The sequence below is a fragment of the Callospermophilus lateralis genome, unplaced genomic scaffold, assembly GCF_048772815.1.
Source record: "Callospermophilus lateralis isolate mCalLat2 unplaced genomic scaffold, mCalLat2.hap1 Scaffold_45, whole genome shotgun sequence".
NCBI classification, from domain to species: Eukaryota; Metazoa; Chordata; class Mammalia; order Rodentia; family Sciuridae; genus Callospermophilus; species Callospermophilus lateralis.
The window spans coordinates 5,073,723-5,084,220 of NW_027514398.1; the positions used below are offsets into that span (position 1 = coordinate 5,073,723).

Consider the following 10,498-nt stretch of genomic DNA (forward strand, 5'->3'; position numbering starts at 1 on the left):
AAAGGTTTAATGTAAAATTCTAATGTTAATAGGAAATTAGGAAAGTCAGTCATGAGGGACTAAAAGAATATAAATTAAGCTTCATAATGTTATAAGGAAGAGATATAAGTGTACATATTTTCTCTCATGAAATGTTTTTTCATTTTTCTATAATTAAGAAATTTCTGAATAACAGTATATTTTAATATAACAAAACACATACTAATTGTATGATACCATAATATGAAAATTGAAATGTTATTATATTCAGTAGGGAATATTTTAATTGCATACAATATATTTAATTAAAATAAAAATAAAGAATACACAAAATAGAAAATTATCAAGTCTAATATATACCACCTCTAGTACATAAGTGATTGCTATTTTATTTTTCCATATTCCTGCACTTTTCTATACAAAAAATGAATAACATTATGAAGATTTTTTCCAAGAGAATGATAAATATATTACTCAGTGTATTATCATTTATACTCAAAAATTAGTGATACACCTTCATATTGATAATTATAGTTCTGTGTAATAAATTTAAGAAGGACATAATAACCATTATGTGAATTTTTTATATTCTTGAAAAGTTTTTTTTAAAAAAATGGAAACTAAATGTTCAAAAATTAAAAGATATAAAAGCTCTGTAGTAAATTTTGGCCACTTGTCTGATTTCTAAAATGAATTACTATTTGAGTAAAATTGATATTTCTCAAAAGAAGTATTTGTAGAATTTTTTGTAATGATACTAATTTCCATTCAAATATATTATCAAAATTCATCTTACAAATATGCTTTTCTCTCACATCCTAAACTTACTATGTTTCATCTTTGACAGTCCATAGATATTCACATTTTAAATATTTGAACCCAAATATTTTCTTCACATTTTTAACCATTTTCAATAATATTTAAATTTAAGGAATGGAAATGATGAGAGATGATTGAAGAAATTCCATGCAGTAATATCTTCATGTCTATGACAACAATGATTTTGTTTGTTTGTTTGTTTTGAGGAACATTAAGTTTTAAATAAGATGTTACTTCACTCTTAGTTTAGATTCTTAAAATGCCGAATCCTTACCAGGAAGATAATTTCAGAGCTCCTTTGAGGTAGCTTTCAGTGCCAATGCATAGTTTTAAGTTCTTTTGTTGAATAATCTTCCAAGATGATCTTGCAGTATATATATAGCTGTCCAATATATGGGAATAACCTTGTCCATTACTTCCCAAAGAAATCTTCAGTAGGATTTCCCAAAAATGTTGAAAATGTATTTCTCTATGAGCTGGGCCCAGTGGCACAGGCCTGTAATCTCAGTGGTTCAGGAGGCTGAGGCAGAAGGATCAAAAGTTCAAAGCCAGCCTCAGAAACTTAAAGAGGCCCTTAGCAACTCAATGAGATCATGTCACGAAATAAAATATAAAAGGGCTGGGAATATGACCCAGTGGCTAAGCACCCCTGGTTTTAATATCTGTATCAAAAAACTAACAAAAAACACCTTTTAATGTTTTTGTTTTGTTTTGTTTTGTTTTGTTAAGGGAGGAGCACTCAAAATACTTCCCCTGTTTGGGAAAAGCTAGGCCCCTAGCTCTGCCACCCAGCCTCCAGTATAAGGCCATTGTAAAACGCTAGGTAATATCTGTAGCATCAGGTGCCTAATGTAACAAAGGAGAAGTGCTATTCAGGGAACACAAGAGAGTTGACAATGAAAGACCCTTTCAACAGAGGGTGGACTGAAATACAGACAATATTCAGATCTTGTTTGAGCATCAACTCTGATAGAAGACTAAAGAATTAAAGAAGTGGTGTTTTTTTTTTCATTTGATATTGTGAAACTTCTATTACATTACAATTAACATACTTAAAGTGAAATCTCATTCAGAGTAATGAGTTATAGCAACTTTTGGCATATCTTAAAGCTAAATTTCTTTGTAATATTGATCATACTTTCCTTAAAATCATGCATGTATACACAGAGGCACAAAGTACTGATTAAAAAGTACACGTGTACATATGCTGTTTATCTTTATGAATTATAAATCATACAATTATAAATAATTCATACATCTACATTTTTAAGTGATAAATATATTTATGAATCCTTAAAGATATGTAAAAATATATATTATATATGTATACATGCAAATGTAACATCAAAGTTCTCTTCATTCTGAGAAATGAAGACTTTCTTTTTTTCAGTTATATATAACACTATGTGCCAAAAACTTCTAGTCAGTTCAATCTTTTAAAGTGAAGGATTTGGATCCTCTTTTGATTTCAACATTTATGTTTTATTTTTTTTTCCCATTCAGAGTCCAGCAAGTTGTTAAAAAAAAAAAAGAAATCATTCCTAAAATCATCTGAATACCATAAAAAATTGGGCTTTTTTATTAAAATAAGCCAAATTTGGAAGTGACTTGTGAATTACATGTTCTTCTCAGTGATTGAGGAATAAATGGGTATAGTTTAGAAATCCATTGGCTTGTTGTCAAGTACCAATCAGCAAATGACAAAATCTGTGCTCAGCAGAACAAAGTATAGCAAGCACTATGGATGTGATTATAAAACAAAATGGAAATTGGATACCACAATAGTTATCTTTTGAGGGATTATTAGCAGATGACTAGGAAGATAATAATGTATGAGAGCAAATATGAGAGCAAAAGCAAATTTTTGAAGATTCTATGCTTTGATTTATATTACCTATTAATAATGCCTAACTTCTATATGATAAAAGTGAGTATCTTCCACTATAATTAAGTATAATTTCTGAAGTACTTTAAATGTTTAACTATTTTAAAATATATTTAAAAAGTACTTAATGAGAGATAAGGAAAGTTAACATTTAAATAATAAAAATTAAATAAAAAATTTATAAGTGTTCGGGGCTGGGGCTGGGGCTGGGGCTCAAGCTGTAGCACGCTTGCCTGGCATCATGTGGCCTGAGTTCAATCCTCAGGACCACATACAAAGATGTTGTGTCCGCTGAAAACTAAAAAGTAAATATTAAAATTCTCTCTCTCTCTCTCTTTAAAAAAAATTTATAAGTGCCATGTTATATATATTTGTTAAATTTATGAACTCCCCAAACCATAATCTATATTTAAAAAGACTAAATTAATTTTAATTCTTGCAAATTAAAAATCAGTAAGTTAACAAAATATCTTATTATGTCTTTAATTATCTAACTTATTAATTATTATTCATTATATATGTTTATATTCTCTTTTCCCAAGGACATTTATCACTTCTTTGATGTGGAACTATAAACACAATTATGTAAATATTATCTATTTTAGACATTCTTCAACAAACATTTTAATTAATCATGATAAAAATGATTAAAAACTACTAAGGAAACACATTTCTGTCTCATTTAAATGATAGCAATGTGGTAATTCACTTTAGAAATTCAAATATTTTTAGACAAAATACATTTCAATTTCTTGATGTGCAATGAGAATGCACTAAATATCACTATATACAATCTAACTAAAATTTTACTCAATAAAATATTACATAAGAAACTGAAGAGGTGTGGAACAGATGTTATGGAAATTGGTGTTTCTATAAATATTGGGAAAAAAATATTGAATATCTAATATTTCCAAGAGCTCAGACACAAGATATCTGTTAAAATCATGGCCTACTTTAAAGAACTCCCACCTTCTCTTGATTTCTACCTGGGTCCCAATAAGGTGTTGTCACAGTTTTCACATGATGCCTCATTGTAGTTAAAGGTGAGTGGAACAGAGAGGCATATGACCTAAGATAGAGATGTAGTCTAATTCAAAATCTACCTAATAAGGATGACAGAAAGTAATTCCCACTGTCTAGTATACTCCCTGTTGTAGGAACATTAGGAGTTAACCAGAATACTAAAGAGAGATTTTAAAAGTTGTAAACTAGAACAGAAGCTATGAGATTGAAACAAAACCAACAAAACAATAAATATAGAGTTGGGATCAAATGAGCATGAGTCAGTTATTTACTAGCTATATCATTTTGGTTCAGCTATGTCAGGGGAAATTTTAGTTGGAAACCTATAAAAATTTTTCAAACTGATGAAAAAATGTATATAAAGTATAAAATATTACTACCTGGCAAATCAAATAGGCAATATATGTTAGCTAGTATTATTATTACTCCTATTAGATATTTAATGACATTTTTGTCACCCAACTGCTTTCTATTACCTGAGTTAACAGGGTGTTTAGACATTCCTGTGTTTCTATCAAATCTGACTTTCTAATTGTTCCTCAGTATCTGTAAGTTCTAGCTGCAAATACAAGATTTTGATTTCTCTTTTCCCACATGTACTTGAATTAACTCAAGTAAGAAATACACTTTATTGTTGTTGCTGTTCTTAAGAGTGTGTAACATAAATAAAAATTACAAGGAAAATAATTGAAAAAGTGATTTATCAGAAGCTGCATTCCACTGCTCTGTTTCTCTGACAAGGTACACACTTGAGTATAGCAGTCTTTTTTGTCATTCTGCTACTGATATAAAGAAGGAACTGGATTGAGATATATTTAGATCTTACTTTTTGACTTAGTTCATACTATTTAAAAGATAGTTTTCAATAAAATTATTTTCAATGTATATGTGAGACCTTGCTTATGCCCAAACTAATTATTAAAAATTTTCATCAATTTGATTTTAAATATTCTCTATAGTTCCAAAGATATAAAGAAAATTATTTTATTTTGAGAGATTTTTGGGTTGGGCCAAATGTTTGCAAATTTATGCAAATGCCCTATAATAAACAGAATGAAAATGACACTACTGTCAATGGCAGAAAAATATTGGGTAGTTATGTAAAGGTGTGAAGGGAAGAATAAAAGTCCACGTTTTAAACTAAAATTCACATTTCACTTGGCTTATGTAATGTTTATTTACATTCAAATTATATACTTAATTGATATGATAAACTGTAAGTATTCCTTCTCTGATGAAAATTTTAACCTTGGAAATTTCTACAAACCTAAGTTGGCTACTCAAGAAATATATATAACTGAAACTCTAATTCAAGAAAAAGCACCAGTTCCAGGGACATCCAGAGTTCTAATAACCTGTGGTCTTTTCCTTGCCTCATTTTCACAATAACCCAACCAGTCACCCAGTTCAGAATACATGCTATGTGTTGTAAGCACATAATTACAGAAAGAGTTTTAACATCTCCTTAATATTTGTCTATTTCAGTGATTTACAGTGGGAAATAAAGCTAAAAACCTTTCTCTCATCCTAATGTCTCAAAAAGCTCCTTCGGTGGGACTATAATTTAAGTGTATAAAACACCTGCACTAGTATTCATTAGTTTATGTAAGTATGAAAAGCTTGAACTCAGTGGATTTTCACATTGATACAAATGTGAAAATCAACAGATTAATACAACCCATGTCACAAAAGTTTCATGTAACTTAAAAAAAAAGTTTTATAAATGAGAGGGTGGGACACTAGGTTCCAAACTGATCTCCCAGGTTTTCTTCTGGGCAAGTGGCTCAGGGCTCTGTCCTCATTTTCCTCATCTACAAAAGTGAACATCAGAGGCTGGGACTGTAGCTAAGTGGTAGAGCACTTGCCTGGTACATACGAGGCTCTAGGTTCAATCCTCAGCACCATGTTAAAGAAATAAAATAAAGTTATTAAAAAAACATGAACATAAGCCAAGGGCATCTCTAAAATCTTCCCAGTGCTAATATATTTTAAATACAGTTCTGTATATACATATACACTGAATAATTATGAAAGGTTTGACTTTTTCTTTCAAAATTTTCTGTAGAGAATTTTAGTTTTTTAAGATACATTAAATTCATACTTAATGCTCTTATCTTGTGTTTGAACAAATTACTTCTAGTTTATTTATGTATTTTCTAATTTGTTTACTTTTTTAATTTCAAAAAACTAATTTGCAAATTCAAGGATTAAAACACATCTACTGCTTTATATATTCAAGTATTCTGGCAATATAAATCATACCTTAGTAAAGTTGACTTTAAAAAATATGACAAAATTTCTTAATTCAATTTTTATATATTCATTGTAACATGCTTTTAAAAATTTGGGATAAAGAGATTTATTTGGGATTAAGAGATGAAGCCTGGCTGAAATGATTATTCAAACCTACAATACATCTATTTTATATATATATAATTTAAATCAGGCAGTGATTTTTTTTCTCTTTTTTTTTAGTACCACTACTAATTCCAGAGATTTTTAAGCAAAAACCATTTATGTTGGCATGTTACAAATTTATATACTTATGTATAACAACCTTGTTATTGTTTCTGGTGTTAAATAATATATTATTCTATTATTTTGACTTTAAATACATTTACTTATTAACAATATGATGAAGATGTTTTACTTGGCATCTTTCTTCAGTTCCTCAAATCAGAGGAAAAAAATTTTGAAGAGAGATATGGCAAGCAGGATATAAGTACTTCCTCACTTATTTGATTTTCAGATCCTCTGCATCAAAATCACTGGAATGTGGATTAAGTAAGCAATTTTTGGTTGTTGGTTAGCATCTCTTGCTGTTAAGATACAGAAACCAAAATTTGATATAGGTCTTCATGCAATCTTTAGGCACATTAAAATTTGGGGATCTCTAATGCACAGTGTCTATGTTCCTCTGTTAATATTAAATCATGTGTTTATATAATTCAGACATTATTCTAAAAAAATTTATATTTATTACATTTAAGGCAATTCAATACATGACTCAGAGTATCCTTGAACTAAAACAACTAGATCTCTTTTGTTAATAAAAAACCCCAATTATTGGCACTAAAGCCCAATTGTGCTATTGAGGAAAATGTCTAGTATCTTGCCATTGACTCTTCTTCCATGTTTTCCTTTACAGATTGCATCAGTTTCTACAGAAACAGACCCAAGTGTAGTGGGCTCTGATTTATTACTGTTACTTGGGCATTCTTTAAGGGAAAGGATATAAGACCTCAAATGAAAAATTAAGTATAAAAACAGTTATTTAAATGTGAAAAAATTACAATACATTAGAAAATTTAAATCCTATTACATAAAAAAACAATTAATTAAAAAATGAACACAGGGCTGGGGTTGTGGCTCAGTGGTAGAGCGCTCACCTAGCATGCACGAGGCACTGGGTTCGATCCTCAGGACCACATAAATGTAAAATAAAGACATTGTGTCCACCTAAAACTTAAAAATAAATAAATATTTAAAAAATGAACATAATGTTTTTATGAATTAACTCACGGATATAGCGCTATAAAATATTTTCCACATATTTATTTTACCTAAAGTGACTTTAATTGTCTATTAATCATGTTTGCTGCAAAGTGATTAGAAAATTAATCTAGTCTTTTCTCTTGAATATTTGATCAAGTTTTTATTATCATCTTTGACTTAGAAAAGTTTCCTTAAATCTCATCACATGTTATTGAAAAACCATGGAAAGTACACGATTATCAAATTTTTGGAAACCTCTCTTATAGCTGCAAGATTTGAAAGAATTTTTCACAAATTAACTTCTAACTCTACTTTTCAAATATTGTTCCTTTTTCACTACCTCCATAAAGTGCCACTAAGATAATTCATATTGTGACCTGCCCTCTGGCTCTTTACCTGCATGCTGAAATATTAGGAGAATCCACCCAGTGAGTAGAAGCTAACCATCTGCTTGCTACATGCATATTACATAGTAGTGGTGAAAAACTGAAGTATACACAGGGTCACATAATTATTTTACTAAACACAATTTAAACATGTTATGTCCTTATTTCCCTCAAATAAGACTCCCAAAATGTCCATAGTAATTCTCATCTCTGACTCATTCTCATTTGTATTCTCACCTTTCTAAGTAATAGGCAATATAGTTCAGTCTTGATTCTATTTCTTTCTCTTAATATTCTTCTGCAGAATGTAATTCACCACTGGCCATTTCACTTCTCTACTTAAATTCTTCATAAACTCAGAATTTTAAAATGTCCAATATGTGTAAACAAAGAGCAAGGACCTCTAATCTGAGACCTTGCATACTATCTCCCTTTTCCTTTTGCAAACTCAGCAGTCTAGTCCAACCTGTCTTATTTGTGGTCTTTCATTATTTCAAGCATTTCTTCACCTCAGTGTTTTGGATTTTATATGTTTTGCTTAGACCACCCTCCTTTCCACTTTCATACCAGATCTACCTTGTAGCTCGATTAAAAGTCGGTTTTTCTGCGGAACGTGACTCATAAGCCCCATCACAGCTCACTCTTGCACACTTGATCAATTGTCTTAATTACCTACTTTGCTTCCTAGAACATAAGCCTAAACGAAAGCAGGAATTATGTTTTGTTAATCATGCTGCATTACATATATAAATGCACAAGTACATACAGGAATAAGAAAACTGAAATGAAAAAAAAAATCTAATGGAATCAATATGTTGGGGCATTTTTCTGAATTCAGTAAATTCTTTAAATTATCTATAATTTGGTTTTCTTATGCATGAAACAGGAATAATAATATGTACTTTCTGGTTGTATTTTGAAAATTATAAAACATTACATATGAATCATCATAGTCTGTGGCATTCAAATTGTGAGGTTGCAAAACGAAAGGATATTATTAATACTTATTACAAGATAAAAAATTAGCTTTATCTCCTCAGTTCTTGAAAGTACATTAACTTTGGCTAGCTGAGAATACATTCATAATTTCAATTTCCAACCACTGCTTAAGAAATCCTAATACTTTTCCTGCTCCCCCCTTGGTACCTCACTTCAGTTCCTTGTCTTTCTACCCTGGAAATCCTGGCCAATGGTCACTTTGATGGTATGGGTAGCTTGACAAGCACTGAAGTCCCATCCTTACACTAATACAGTGATGGTCTTTTCTACTCCTATATGCTATTCTATTCTAATCAGCTTTCTTCTTCACATTATTTTTATAAGAAATAGTAGCTTTTGGTGATAGGGTAATTAGAAAGATTACTATACATTTCTTAAACATCCCCTATCCCCAGCTTATTTATCATTTCCTTAAGAACTAATCCCTTTGCAAAATTCTAGTTTATAATCAAAATCTGACTTTGAAATTGACTTATAATAATGGTGCAATTTTATTCTCACATACATGCACATTTGTTAAATAAACAGAACAAATAATGAATAACTGGCAAACAAAAACAATACTATTTAAATCAAGGCAAGTGGATGGCAATATAGTCTTTCACAAAAATACCCTTTTCCTCTCTTCCAAACTGTCTTTTTGTGAGTTTCAAAAGATTGTACTGTTTTGTTAAGTTTAAATAATTTTGATGACTATTTTGACAATGCATTCAGTTGAATCACTCTGTGATCACAAGATTCTTGAGCAGAATCAAAATCACAGAAAGAGTCTAATGCCATGAAAATTAAAGCGCGTCTGAAATACAGTCCATTAGTTGTGAGCCTACTTTTTCTCACAGAACTCTCATCAACAATACAGAAAATGGACTGAATATGTATTTTCAGGCATGATGAGAAAGTAATTCCAAATGTATTACGAATATTAGAGGGAAAGACTCATCAAACATATTGTAAAGTAAAACAGTGACAGAGAAATTCTATATTACCATTTAAATAACATTTGTATAGCTTCTTAGAGTCAAATCCTTCCCTAAGTTCACACTAACCCTAATAACCCTTAGACAAGAACAATTTAGCAATGAGAATGAACATCAAATAAAAGTAGCAATATGAGATTCCAGAAGCAAGCCAATAGAGTAGAAGTATCACTATTACATTTCCATCACCTAGGACATAAAAAGGATTCAATAAATAGTTGTAGAAAAAGATACATAAATGGCCATTTTAATAGAAGTATTTATAAAAGGTTAGGGTGTCGAGAGGAGGGTACACATTGTTTCTTTCAAGGGTAAAGAAAGGCAGAATGAAATACAAATGGCCTGGACAGGAAGGATGAAGCTGGATTTTTCATGCCTAGACGGGAATGGCACAAGAGGTAAAATCTACCCCTGGGAAAAGACTAGGAAAAATCAGAGATATTTCATGAAGAAGAAATAGTTGAAACAAAGTTACAGAAATACAGACTACACACTCTCTCCAGGTAGGGGTCCAGACTTATGTGTGTAGTGAGCTTGACAAAGCTCTGAGATGTGGCAAGACAATGGTGTCCTAGTTATAAAGTACAGTGCTTGGTATGCTTAACTAGATTGGATTTTATTTCATCAATAGAAAAGAAAGACTGAGTATTTAAAAACAGTGCTTTAAAGAAGCATCTGGCTATGTTACAAAATAACTTGGTGAGCAGTTTGGAAAGTAAATCTAAAAGAAACTCTTCATGACAATAACCTCCTTAAGAAGGTATTTCAATACCTCCCCAGGGAAGGGTCTAAACCAAGGTAGTTAAAATAGGAGAGGAGAAAACAAAGTGGTCATTTCAGAAGTAAAACTGGTGGCACAATATGGACCTGTAGGAAAACATAACAGAAAAGCAAGTTTTTGTGGTGTCAGTGTTTTTCTGAGTGGATGAACC

At 30.6% G+C, this 10,498-nt stretch overlaps 1 pseudogene; it reads right to left on the reverse strand.

Annotated features, from left to right (window-relative positions):
- LOC143388923 (ephrin type-A receptor 6-like) overlaps positions 1–8,221 on the reverse strand; it is a 112,118-nt pseudogene extending 103,897 nt beyond the window's left edge.
- Positions 8,222–10,498: the final 2,277 nt, after the last annotated feature.